The following is a 13,270-nucleotide window of genomic DNA, read 5'->3' on the forward strand; positions in this document are numbered from 1 at the left end:
CTGAAATAAAAGAACTAACAAAAAAGGTCGAAAAATTAAATGAAACCTTAAACACTAAATTATGACAATAAATAAAGAAGAAATATATATCACTTATCAAGATAAGAAACAAGAACTCTTTGAAAGAGAAAACCGTTTGAATTATTTGCAGTTTTCTGAAATAAACCAAAGAGCATTTGAAGCTCTAAAAATAATATATGACAAGCTGAAAAGAGAAGTGGAAGAGCTAGAAAAATTAATAGAATCTCTAGAAAATAGTGATGAATCGATGATAGAGTTTGCAGAAATTCTAAAATAAATAATGAAGCATATAAAGATTGAAAAACCAGAGAATAAAATAAAAAGAAAAAGGGCGGATAAATTAAAAAGTAAAATAAAGGAGTATAAAAGGGAATTAAATAATCTTCAGATCGAAATTGATGACCTTATAATAAAAAGAATAGAAATAAGAATAAATATAAATAAGTTGAAATTAAACCTAAGAAATTTATAAATGCCTGAAAAACCATATTATGACTTAAATGAATTAAAGCTGCTGAAAGAAAAAATGGAAAATGAAGTCGATAAATTAAAAAGATATTTAGAAACAACAGAAAGTGTAGAAATAAAAGAAGTTCTTGAGGATTTGAGAAAGTATATTAAAGAAAAAGATAAACAGATAAAAGATTTTATATATAATAATTCATGCAAAAAAGAATATTATAAATTAAAACAAGATTGAAAAACTATAAATATACGTCAAGGACTAGTAATAAATAATCATACAAGAGAAATAGTAAAAATGGTCAATACTTTAGATTATAAAAATTGCAAATTGTTTAATCAAAGTTTAAATAATCGAAGTTTAAAAATTGGTATCAGAGCCAAGTTAACGATTTAGGGTAACACTTTCTCTTTAAGGAACACTTTTAGTGATACGCTTTTAAATCATAACAACATAAAAAAAAAATGACATCCTTACCATTGCATTCCCCATTTAGTAAGTTAGGCAAGTGTATATAGGCACCATAGCACTCACCATAACTCACAATCTGTACACTATAATTATCCTTTCAAAATACACTGAACACAATAAAAATACAATAAAAAATTAAAACCCTAAACATAGAATTTGAATAACAGAATCATCAAAATAGAAATAAAAATTCAGAAAATGGATTTGTTAATCTGCTGTGGCTGTGTTTTAATTTCTATTGGTGGTTTTCAAATATTTCGGAAAATGGATTTCACGATTTGTTAATTGCTGTTGCCGTGTTGAAATCATCAGGCGAGTCTTCTCCCTTTCAAACCCTAACAGAAGCTAAACCCCAATCATCGCAGCTGAGCACGTGCTAATAGTTCGAACCGCTATCCAACCCTAAACCTCCATCCGTTCCCTTCCATCAAAGTTGTATGCTCTTTGTCATGCTTTCTTTTCCGCAAAGATACTTTGGTTCTGCAGCGGTCGAATGCACAAATTTAGGAGAATTAGTTCAAGTATGTGTAACACTTGCTGAACTTCAGTTGATGGATTTTATTAAACGAGATTCATAACGAATTACTAATGTAGCTAATTATCGTGTTTTGTAGAGATGACTTGTCGAGGCATGGGGACTACTTTGTGAATCCGATTAATCAGCTTCTTGGTGGTTAACAAGGTATTGTTTTATTTTTTACAGAAATTAAAAGTTGAATTCAAAATGGTGGTTCCCTGTGTGCTTCCCCGCTTTTCCTGTGTACTGATAAGTTACAACGAATTGATATTCCTTTACGGAATTGGGTGTTCAATTTAAAATGGTGATTTTCCTTCTATTTAATATGAATTGAACAATATTGCATCTTCATATATGGCTCTGTGCTCCATTGGTTTTTTTGCTCGGTGGTATATATATCTAATATCTATATACACAAAGAAAAGTCATATGTTTGTTTTTTGAGTGAGTGAAATCATATTTTTCAACTTAAATTATCTTGTCATATTATTTTTCAAAATTTATATGAAAATTTTCTAACAGACTTTCTTATCTTCCTAGTACCTCAATGGGCTCTAAATGTGAGAAATTTTCTATGTTTTGTTGTTGGAAGGAGACCAGAACAGACCAGACCCTAAGTCAATATAGCTTATCGGATACAGATATTGTCCTTTTTTATCACATGCCATAACAGAAAGTAGCTAATGCTCCTTCCTTATTATTTGAAATGTTGATTCTTGAACATATCAAAAGAAATTGAAGACTAATCTCTGAGGTCATTTCGTTAATTCATTTCACCACCGACCCGACACTAGTAGGTAAGAGAGAAAAAAATCGTACTAATTTCTTTTATCATTCTTTTTTTTGTACGTATTTTTTAATTATTCTATAACGTATACAAGATTCTCTTTTTTTCATTTTCTATCGATATCTTTTATTACTAAAAGTAAAAAGTGTTTACAAAAATGATATATATAACATTTCTCTTTATGAATGGTTTAAATTAAGAAAATATTATTTTAACAGTTAATAACTGGCAGATAAATTATTCAATTTACCCTTTGTTGGTAAATACTAGAAACTTAATTCAGTTATCAATTGTGAATTGTGAAGCTACTTTTAGTTGTTGAAATAACATTTTTCTTTAAATTATACCCCACAGTCATTTTAATTTAGAATATTTAAAATTAAATAGACTTGTTTTGTGCATATTTGTAATACGATTTTTATTTTACAGTCACCCATAAAAAACTAAAAATATCTCTCTAAACATTCTTGGATATATTCAAATACTATTGTATCACTACACAAAAACCGGCAGATAGATTATTTTAACATTATCTTGTCATCTTATTTTTCAAAATTCATATGAATCTCTTTAAATTATTTAAATTTGAATGCTGACTTTTGAATATGGATAAATCTCATTTGGGTGCAGCTTAAGGAGTCTGCTTTGCATTTTGGTGGAAAGGCACATGACACAAGATTCAAAGCCTCTCCCAATTTCTTGTAGTTCAACATAGTGCAAGTCGTTGTCAACCTCAAGAATCTAATCAAAGGTAACTTTTCTGTGTTATAACCACATCCCACTAATAATGATAATGATAATGATAATGATAATGATAATGTGGTGGCTAAAGAAGAGAGTTGGAGCAGCATGTTTGTTGCCAATTTAGTAATCATAGTAAATTAATCTTCTAAATTAATTGTTTTTTGTGACATTTGCTATGCTTGTTATGTATCTTTTTCTTTCTTCTAATGTTTCATGCATTTTGGTACACAGTACCACTAGAGTCAGAGAGAGACAACAGTTAAGGATCAAACAACCCTTTCATTGTGTCTCTCAAAACATCCATTTCTTACGGCTTGTTTCACATCCATCCATGGGGAACTGAGCAACCATATATTGGAATTGGAATTCAATCTCCAACAATTAGGTCATCTACTTTTTTGCTCCTTTTCTGTCGACCCTATTTTATTATATTTTTATTTTCTTTTATATATCATTCAGTAGTAATTAATGTATGTGTTACTGTTAGGGTGTGTTATGACTTATGACACTCTAAAACACCCTATCTTTATGCTTTAGCCTTTAGTATTAGAGGATTGTCAAGATGTCTAAAAAGTATTGCTTAATTTATTAAAAAAAATAAAAAATTAATATTTCCTTTAAAAAATATAAAAATAAGTCATTTTTAAATATTTAAAATAAGTTAAATAAAATTTAAACATTAAATAATATACACTGTAGATTTGACCAAAGTAGTGTTATATCTAACTATATGTGGCATCATAACCTTTTTATATTTCATCCCTTTCTTGGGATAAATACAGTTACTCACGGAAAGTCAGTAACATATACCAATAGGTGTTACGTAATTATGAAACCTAGCAAAGGAATAGAATATTCAAATTTCTGGTTTGCCAAAATATTTTTAATTTTTGTTTTTCGTATTTGTTATTTTAAAATTTTTATTAAAAATTTAAGAGAAAATGACAAATAGGTCATTGACCTTTTGGTCTACAGACATTTAAATCCCAAACGATTTAAAAATATATTTAAATCCCTGACATTTTCAAAACTTAGACATATCGATCCTTCTGTTACTTGGGTCTGGCAGACCAAACGAAAAAAGCAAGCATGGCTTCCATTGTATTGGCCTGGCCGATATACGGATGCACACATGGGAGAGCTTTTAAAATGGAACAAATTAGACCTAGGGATCAATATGTCCAGATTTTGAGAAAGTCAGGGACTTAATTGTATATTCAAATCCTCAAGGATATAAATGTCCGCAGACCAAAAGATCAAGGATGTATTTGTCATTTTCTCAAAATTTAAAGGAAAAACTACCATTTGTACCCATAAATTTTGCGAACATTGACAAAAGTACCCATCAAACAAGAAAACTAACGTTGTACCCATGAAAGATGGGTTCCGTGTGACAATAGTACTCAAACCGTGAATTTTGGTTGACTTTTTAATAAAATTTCCAAATTACCCCTTCTATCTTCTCCAAATTCCAAATTTCACAACCCTCATTCTTCGTCTTCTTCTGCCACCGCCAGTCACCATTCTCTCAAGACCCAAGCACTTGATGTCAACCTCCATCTCTCTTTATTCCAATCCTAATTTGTTCTCCAAATCTAAATCCAAATCAACTTTAACATCATTACCTTGTTGTTTCTTTCTTCTTCGGATGCAACAACACTAAGAAAACACACCCTTGTCAAACACTGCTCAGTGCCGTCAATCTGTAGAAAAAGGGGCTACTGTTAGAGTATCTTCATGCCATTTGGTGGACTGATATTCACATCGCAGCCGCCGCTGCTCAGGCTAGGCTTCCGAGGTCACCGCAGAACCCTCTAGAAGGTTGTGGTGGTAGTAATGTTATTGTTGAAGGATCTTGTTTCACTTTGAGTACTGGAGAACAAGGAGGGATGATGGTGGCGGAGTACATTGATGAGGATGAGCTCTTGAACATGTCGAGTATGATCGAAGACATGGCCATGGAAATGCAGGGTGAAGAAGGACCCACACTCCCAAGCCCACCTTCGACGGCGACATCATCAGCAAGTGCTGCTCCTCCGGTGAGTTCTCAGCGAAACTTCTCCTCTGCAACAAATGCGACCGAGGCTATCACATCTTCTATCCCCGACCTATCCTTCCTTCCGTTCCCAAAGGCTCTTGGTTTTGCGCCTCTTGTTCCCACAGTGACACCAAGAAACCAAAATGTATTTTTTTTTGTTAATTTCAAACTTCTTTTTCTTTTTCTACACCAGATCTACAAATCCATAATATTTGAACAATAACCTCAGATAATTAATAATCCACAGTTTTTAATCTTTTTAATTTTTTGGTGGCCGGCAGCAGTAGAGGAAGACGAAGGATGAGGGTTGTGAAATTTAGAATTTGGGGAAGAAGATAGAAGGGGTAATTTGGGAATTTTATTAAAAAATAACGAAAAATCACGATTTGGATACTATTGTCACACGGAACCCATCTTTCATGGGTACAACGTTAGTTTTCTTGTTTGATGGGTACTTTTATTAACGTTTGCAAAATTCATGGGTACAAATGATAGTTTTTCCAAATTTAAAAGTTAATTATCAACATAAAAACTATTATTTTATTATTATTTAAATTCACTCTCATCACCCATGCTGATGCACTCACGCACTGCAATCTCAGCTGTAGATTTTCATATTCTGGCTGCCCCATGGTTGAATTGACCATTTGGGTTTGTAGATTGTCCTCTTTGTGTGATCCATTTGTTACAACCCACATGCATGCTTGCCCAATGCTTCTTATGGAAAATTATTATATAACTTTAAAAATTGTAATATGTATGTAGTGTCCTCAGTCAAATATTTGTATCGCACTTATTTTAATTCATAAAATATTAAATATATCATCACATTAATTTTTGAAGGTTTAATTTTATGTTATTTTTTTTACATTAATTAGCCAATCCAAAAGTCAGCTATCATAAACGAAAGAACTAGTCATCCAACATCAAATATAAAATCTTATGAAAATTATACTTTACAGACTAGTTTTAGTGGTGAAGAATTGAAGACCTTATATAAGGTCATCTAGTTTACATTAGATGTAAGTGATATTAGTCATGTTAATGAATTTCTAAAAATTTCTTCACATTATTATATTTTGATGTCATATATATGCATATTTTTATAGACCTATTTAATTTTAAACAATTTTCAAAAACAATTAAAAAAAAAAGGAGACAAGGATATGGAATTAACCTTCATAATTTCCCCCTTTGAGTTGCTGCATTTCTGAGACTCTTGCCTCATCAGTCATCACAGTAAATATTCTTGCAGCTTTATGTAAGAAGTTAGATTGGTAGCACCATTTATATTTTGTTCTTAGAATACTATATATTGTCACTATTCCTAAATGCAAACAACTGTTTGTGGTTAATGCATTTGGTCCACAAAGCTGACAAAATGTAGAATACTATATATTGTCACAATACTTTTTTGAATCCTCAATTTAGTAATTATAGTAATACAACAGAGCATTGGTATTTTAATAGAAAAAACAACTGCACTAAAGATGTGTTTCTTGGTGTTTGGAGCAGACCTATTTGCTAATTTTACCAAAGAAGAAGAAACCTAGCTGATTTTGCAGAAAGCAAGGAGGCGCAAGAGAAGGTATTTTAATGCTATAATCATCAACTGATAGTAAACTTATCTTATGACTTATTTTTTCAGTTCCATAATTTCATAATTTGTCTACCAAGGTTTAAATACCAAAAGTTCATAGTATAAAAGTTCAATTATTCTTTCAAGTGCTGCTTTAATATGTAAGAATGTGAATGCCATTTCTGCAATTAAGACTTTTGCTTCAAGATGTGGAAGGAAACTCCGATATACATATACCATTTCTTGGTTCTTCTATTTATCATGTAGTGTGCCTTGTAGTAACATGATTCATCAATTATTAAATTCTCTTTATATTGTTAACTTCAAATATGTCTTGATTAGTCACACACTCACACGTAGAACTGACGTAAAGTAGACTAGTGGCACCAAACATGCTTGTACATATACATGTTTTACTATATATGCATATACTCATCTGCACAAAATTTTCTTAAGATAAGGTACAAAATGAAATTCATAGCTATATGTTCGGCAGTAATAAGTGTGCAAACAGTGTTCTCCAGGACCTCTTGTCATAAATTATAAGTGACAGATTTTACTATAAAACAAAAAACGGAGTTAAGTTGTCTAATGAAATTTGTCATGATGTTTTTTCCTTAAAAATGTAAGCCGAGGTTTAGAAAATGATCTCTAACGCGATTTTTTGCGCTAATAATTTCCTTTGGATTTAATTTTTACATTGACTTACGTTTGTTTTTGAAAATAACTTTTGGTGATTTTATCTTATTATTTTTGGTGTTTTAATGAAAACCAAATTCTGAACTTTTTGACCACAAAAATTTTGATATTAAATCACAAAATCACTGTTCACCAAATATTTAAGCTGGAAACGATCTTAAAATTTGTAGAGAAATTAGAATGCTAAAGCTGTAGTTTCTTGGAGAAGACAATAAAAGATACTGCATGAGTTGATTGATTTTCCCTACACCAAAATTATATACATTTTGAACCCAAAACAATTCACAATTACTTGGATCAAACATTACTCAAAATGTATAAATTATTTATAACATCTACAAACACACTATACAAATGAATATATTGATAGATTTTTTAATTTGTTATTCATCTTTTATTAAATAATCTTAATATTAATAATAATGGTCATAGAATGTGATTGGCAATGTGCACTCCTTAATAACCATTGGGTCTAAGTTTAGCTTTTGAATATGGTTTTTTTCCCCTTATATTGCTTTGGAGTTTTTAATTTCTATTTGTTTTAATGCCTTTTTGAAATTGTTGTTTTGCTAATATTTGTCTAGTGATATTGTTTTTAGCCAAGGTGTGTAAAAATGCCTAGGAGACCACGGTAAAGCATTATACGGAAACCCCTGAAAGATGTCGGAACTAACGCCGAAACTGAGGATACTATGGTGAGTCATCATCGTTGAGCCATTTTGTAGCCTTCAATTGTATCATTGAGTCGTTTTGTAACTTCCTGAAAATTTACCCGTTTATGAATTCAATTAACATTCTAAATTAATGCTGTGTTCAATATCATTTTAAATGATTTCTTATTGCCTTAAGGCTGGATCAATGCCTTGAGGAGTTTAGATATCCCGTGAGCAACTACTGATAGAGTTCTTCTATTTTCGTCCTCAGCTAATAGTACTCCAGCATCCTCAGCTAATAGTATTCCAGCATCCTGTATTAATGAACCATTTCGTGCATTGCGCAATGATAGACGGCTTGCGCCGTCAAGTACAAGTGATAATCCTCAAACTCCCACAGAATGCACAGAGATTCGGCATCGCAATGAAGTAGTCGATAAACCTTTAGAGGATGAAGATTACGACCTTGAGGCAGATGAAGTCGAAGGTTGTAATGACGACACAAAACGCAAAGATACAGATTATTAGAAAGTTACCGTCATCGGTACTTTTTTCCTCCTATTTTTGTTATTATTCATTTTGAAAGTCCTTTCCTTCTATTTTCTTTTTGTGTAACGATTATCGTGCAATTTTTTTCCACACATTTTTTAGAGTCTATAGTACTTTCTCCGAAGATCATACTCTTATTTAACAAAGAGTTGTAACCAATTAGTTAGGTAGTTGGATTAGTAAGTGGCTTCTTAGGGGGTTTGAGTGCGACTATTCCCAATTTTCCATATGTGAAGAGAGTCGGAAGAACGTGACCAAAGCTCAACGAACATGCATACAACATGGTCAAGGTACATCTTTTAGTTTCGACATATTAAGTCAATTTAGTTATCAAATTTTTTTGAGTAAAAATTCTGCGTAGGTAAATTATGTTGCTGGTTAAATTTCCATATTTCGAAGAAAAATAAAACAGAAATTATACAAAGAATAGGAAAGAACTGGAAGGATACAAGACAACTTGTGTCATAAGTTTTACGATGAAACAAAAATTTTGGAGGAAAATGGTAAGCATCGCCTAGACAACTTGTGTCATAAGTTTTACGATGAAACAAAGACTCTGGAGGAAAATGGTAAGCATTACGCATCAGGAATAGAAGAAAATAACTGGAAATGGTTCCTTGAATATTGCTTGAAGGAACAGAGACTCTTGAACCATTTGTTACCATTGTTTCAAACGATATTCAAGGAACCATTTCTGGTTATTTTCTTCTATTCCTGATGGGCGATGTTTACCATTTTCCTCGAGTCTTGTTTCATTGTAAAACTTATGAATCAAGTTGTGTCTTGTATCCTTTCAGTTCTTTCCTGTCCTTTGTATAATTTTTCGTTTTATTTTTCTTCGAAATATGGGAATTTAACCAGCAATATAATTTACCTATGAAAATGTTTTTACCCAAAAAATTTTGATAATTAAATTGGTTTAATATGTCGAAACTAAAAGATGTACCTTAACCATGTTGTATGCATGTTCTATGTTAGCTTTGTTCACGTTCTTCTAACTCTATTCACATATGAGAAACTTGGAATAGTTTCCCAGATGTCTGATAAATTGGTTGTAACTCTTTATTAAATAGGAGTATGATCTTTGTATTTAGAGGAAGTGCTATAGCCTCCTTCACGCTCAGCTTAGATCCTTTTCTCACGCCATTCTCTAAGAAATGTATAGAAAAAAAATTGCAAGATAATCGTTGCACAAAAGGGAAATAGAAGTAAAGGACTTTCAAAATAAATAATAACAAAAGTAAGGAAAAAAGTATACCGATGACAGTAACTTTCTAATAATAGATATCTTTGCGTTTTGCGCCGTTGTTCTAACCTTCGACTTCTTGGTCAGCAAACAAGTCGTCAATGTGGTCATCAAACGACTCGATTTCATCCGCTTCTGGGTCGTATTCTTCAACTTCTAAAGGTTTATCGGTTACTTTATCGTGATGCCAAGTCTCTGTGCGTTCTGTGGGAGTTTGAGAGTTATCACTTGTACTTACGTCTATCATTACGCGGTGCACGAAATAATTTATTAATACGGGATGTTAGAGCACTATTAGCTGAGGACAAAAATAGAGTAGCTTTATCACGTGGTTGCTCACGTGATATCTGAGTTCCTCTAGGCATTGATCTGGCCTTAAGGCAATATGAAATGAATTAGAAAGACATTGAACAAAAAGAATTAATTTAGAATATTAATTGAATTCATAAACTAGTAAATTTCAAAAAAAAGTTACAAAATGGCTCAATGATACAATTAAAGGCTACAAAATGGCTCAACGACGATGATTGATAAGCTGTCTGCGGCCACGCGTTCGTCCTAGAATTTTCTTCAAATCTATGCAAACAAAGTGGTAAGAAATTTGAGATTTCTCACGCAGTTTTACTCTTAAATTTCAAAATTTTTGGTCTAAGGGTATTGAGAATTTCGGTGTTTTGATGGTTTAGGGTTGAACTAGCGTTGGGTAATTGTTGGGTTCTGTCCAATTGTCCGTGGGTAACGGTAAGGAACTCCTATCCCTTGTAAATTTTTCAATTCTATTAAGTTAGGTATTGAATTTGTGAAAATATAAATTATATGGATTAGGCTGAATATAGGTGGAGTTGATGTCAAATTGGTGAATTGGAACAAAGTTATAGTGATTGAGGCTTGTTGAGTTGATTTGGAACCCTTGGGAGCTTGTGGATAATCTATAATGTGTTTTATGGCTTGAGAGGAAATTAACAAATGTATAGTTTTGGTTTCCTATAGTTAATCTATAATACGTGAAAACTTAGGCTAGTTATCATAAGATAGATTTGAATGTTTTGAATGGTTGTATTTGATGAAATTAATGTATATATTTGTATAGGTGATGTTAATAATGATTGGTGAGTATATGGATGCTATTGGTGGAATTATATGTGAAATTGTTTGAATGAGTTAATATATTCAGGTGTTGGAATGATCATGTGAATAAATGAGTATATGATATTGTGTAGGAATGAATTGTGTTGATTTGGTTATGGTTTGCTTGGTTTTGGTTTGGAAAACTTGAGGTTGAGTCTTTGGTAAAAATTGAATTTTTAACCAACTTTGACGCCCTATAAATTGGCCTTTGGACCATCAAATTTGGTGAAACTTGTCTTAAATAAAAATTGTATTCAAGTAGTTTATGATGTTCGTAAAACGGACAAAAAATTATTCTAACAAAAAAGTTATGCATGTTTGAAGTTTATATTTGAAAATAGGATTTTGCAGAAGTTGCTAAAAAACTAGAAATTCTGGTATGTATGCCTACGTGCACACCCTGAAAAGTTTACAAATTGTGCGTACGCACACATTGGGGAAGTCGCCTGGTGTGTGCATACGCACATTATGATCCGTACATTCAATAAACTATAATTATTGCAAAATAAGAAGTGATTTCATGATTAATTGAGCAATACTTATCCTTAGAATGAGCATGCAAGTGTGCTAGACACTATATCCTTGGAATGATAGTGTGCAGGGCACTATATTCCTGGCGTGGCAAAAAGGCTACATCCGAAAGGATGTGTCGGCTTGAAAACGTTGAACTGACAATGTGGTATCACAACCAATAGGACAGACATTCATCATATGCGTCTTCTATGTGTTTGTTTGCTTTGATTAACTTCAGTTATGACTAAATAAATCACATGACTACCTACTATTTATTTTACTTGCTGTATATGTATATTACTTGTGCTTTACTTGTTTGCATTACTTGTCTTTTCTGTTGGGATTGAGAAGGTTCGGTAGGCGGTAGCATTAGGATCGCATAGAGGATAAGTTGGTGAAGGCTGTGGGACAGCGGTTGCTAGTATTAGTTAGAAATTCCTTAAGTTAGTTTACCCTATTTATCGTTTATTATAGAATACTTTAAGCTTGAATATCTGTATCGATGTGAAATCCGAGGATTGTCTTTGGCTTCCTAGGACCTTTTATCTTATCTATTGGGTACTGTTACCATACTGAGAACCTCTGGTTCTCATACCATACGTTATTGTTTTTCAGATGCAGGTCGCAATCTACCTCGGTGAATTTGTGGGATGGTGACAAACCGGAGGATTCGCTTTTATCTTTCGCATTTTGGTTATATTAATGTATGGTGCGGATTTTGAAATCTACAAACTAACCAGTAAGTGCACTGGGTCGTACCAAGTAATATCTCAGGTAAATGAGGGTCGATCTTCCTGGGATTGATGGATCAAGCAACAATAATTGAGTGATTAATGGTGCACGAATTGTGAATCACACTTTTCACAACTCGTACCACTGACCAGCAAGTGCACTGGGTCGTCCAAGTAATACCTTACGTGAGTAAGGGTCGAATCCCACGAAGATTGTTGGTTTGAAGCAATCTATGGTTATCTTGCAATTCTTAGTCAGGAAGTCAATTGTATTTATCAGTTGAATTGCGAATAAACAAGAGAACATGGGTTAAAGGTTACTTGTTATACAGTAATGGAGAATATGTTGGAGTTTTGGAGATGCTTTGTCTTCTGAATCTCTGCTTTCCTTTGTCCTCTGATTCACGCATGCACGTCCTTCTATGGCAACCTGTGTGTTGGGGCATCACCGTTGTCAATGGTTACATCCCCTCCTCTTGTGAAAATGATCCAAATGCTCTGTCACAGCACGGCTAATCATTTGAGGTTCCCGATCATGCTGGAATAGGATTCACCCTCCTTTTGCGTCTGTCACTACGCCCAGCATTCGTGAGTTTGAAGCTCGTCACAGTCATTCAATCCCTGAATCCTACTCGGAATACCACAGACAAGGTTTAGACTTTCCAGATTCTCATGAATACCGCCATCAATCTAGCTTATACCACGGAGATTCTGATTAAGGAATCTAAGAGATATTCATTCAATCTGATGTAGAACGGAGGTGATTGTCAGACACACGTTCATGGATTGAGGAAGGTGATGAGTGTCACTGATCATCACCTTCTTCATAGTTAGGCGCGAATGGATATCTTAGATAGGAACACGCATGTTTGAATAGAAAACAGAAATACTTGCATTAATTCATCGAGACACAGCAGAGCTCCTCACCCCCAACAATGGAGTTTAGAGACTCATGCCATCAAAGAGTACAAAGTTTTGATCTAAAATGTCATGAGATACAAAATAAGTCTCTAAAAGTTGTTTAAATACTAAACTAGTAGCCTAGGTTTACAAAAAGTGAGTAGACTGTGACAGATGGTGCAGAGATCCACTTCTGGGGCCCACTTGGTGTGTGCTGGGGCTGAGATTTAA

At 33.0% G+C, this 13,270-nt stretch overlaps 2 long non-coding RNA genes across 5 annotated transcripts; both read left to right on the top strand.

The window, feature by feature from the left end:
- The first annotated feature begins 1,026 nt into the window (after nt 1-1,026).
- On the top strand, nt 1,027-8,697 carry LOC112727333 (uncharacterized). Of its 4 annotated transcripts, none has more exons than XR_003165708.3 (8): nt 1,027-1,476; nt 1,570-1,637; nt 2,205-2,269; nt 2,890-3,010; nt 3,235-3,388; nt 6,557-6,629; nt 7,919-8,014; nt 8,244-8,697. It is a non-coding gene; the product is annotated as an uncharacterized lncRNA (long non-coding RNA). The 4 variants fall into 4 exon arrangements; XR_003165703.3 differs by having other exon boundaries at nt 1,121-1,476; nt 2,065-2,269; XR_003165706.3 differs by lacking the exon at nt 3,235-3,388 and having other exon boundaries at nt 8,244-8,588.
- Nucleotides 8,698-9,367: 670 nt separating this feature from the next.
- LOC140177022 (uncharacterized) lies at nt 9,368-10,934 on the top strand. The gene is made up of 3 exons (XR_011868479.1): nt 9,368-10,359; nt 10,454-10,508; nt 10,593-10,934. It is a non-coding gene; the product is annotated as an uncharacterized lncRNA (long non-coding RNA).
- Nucleotides 10,935-13,270: the final 2,336 nt, after the last annotated feature.

The sequence above is a fragment of the Arachis hypogaea genome, chromosome 12, assembly GCF_003086295.3.
Source record: "Arachis hypogaea cultivar Tifrunner chromosome 12, arahy.Tifrunner.gnm2.J5K5, whole genome shotgun sequence".
Taxonomy (NCBI): domain Eukaryota; kingdom Viridiplantae; phylum Streptophyta; class Magnoliopsida; order Fabales; family Fabaceae; genus Arachis; species Arachis hypogaea.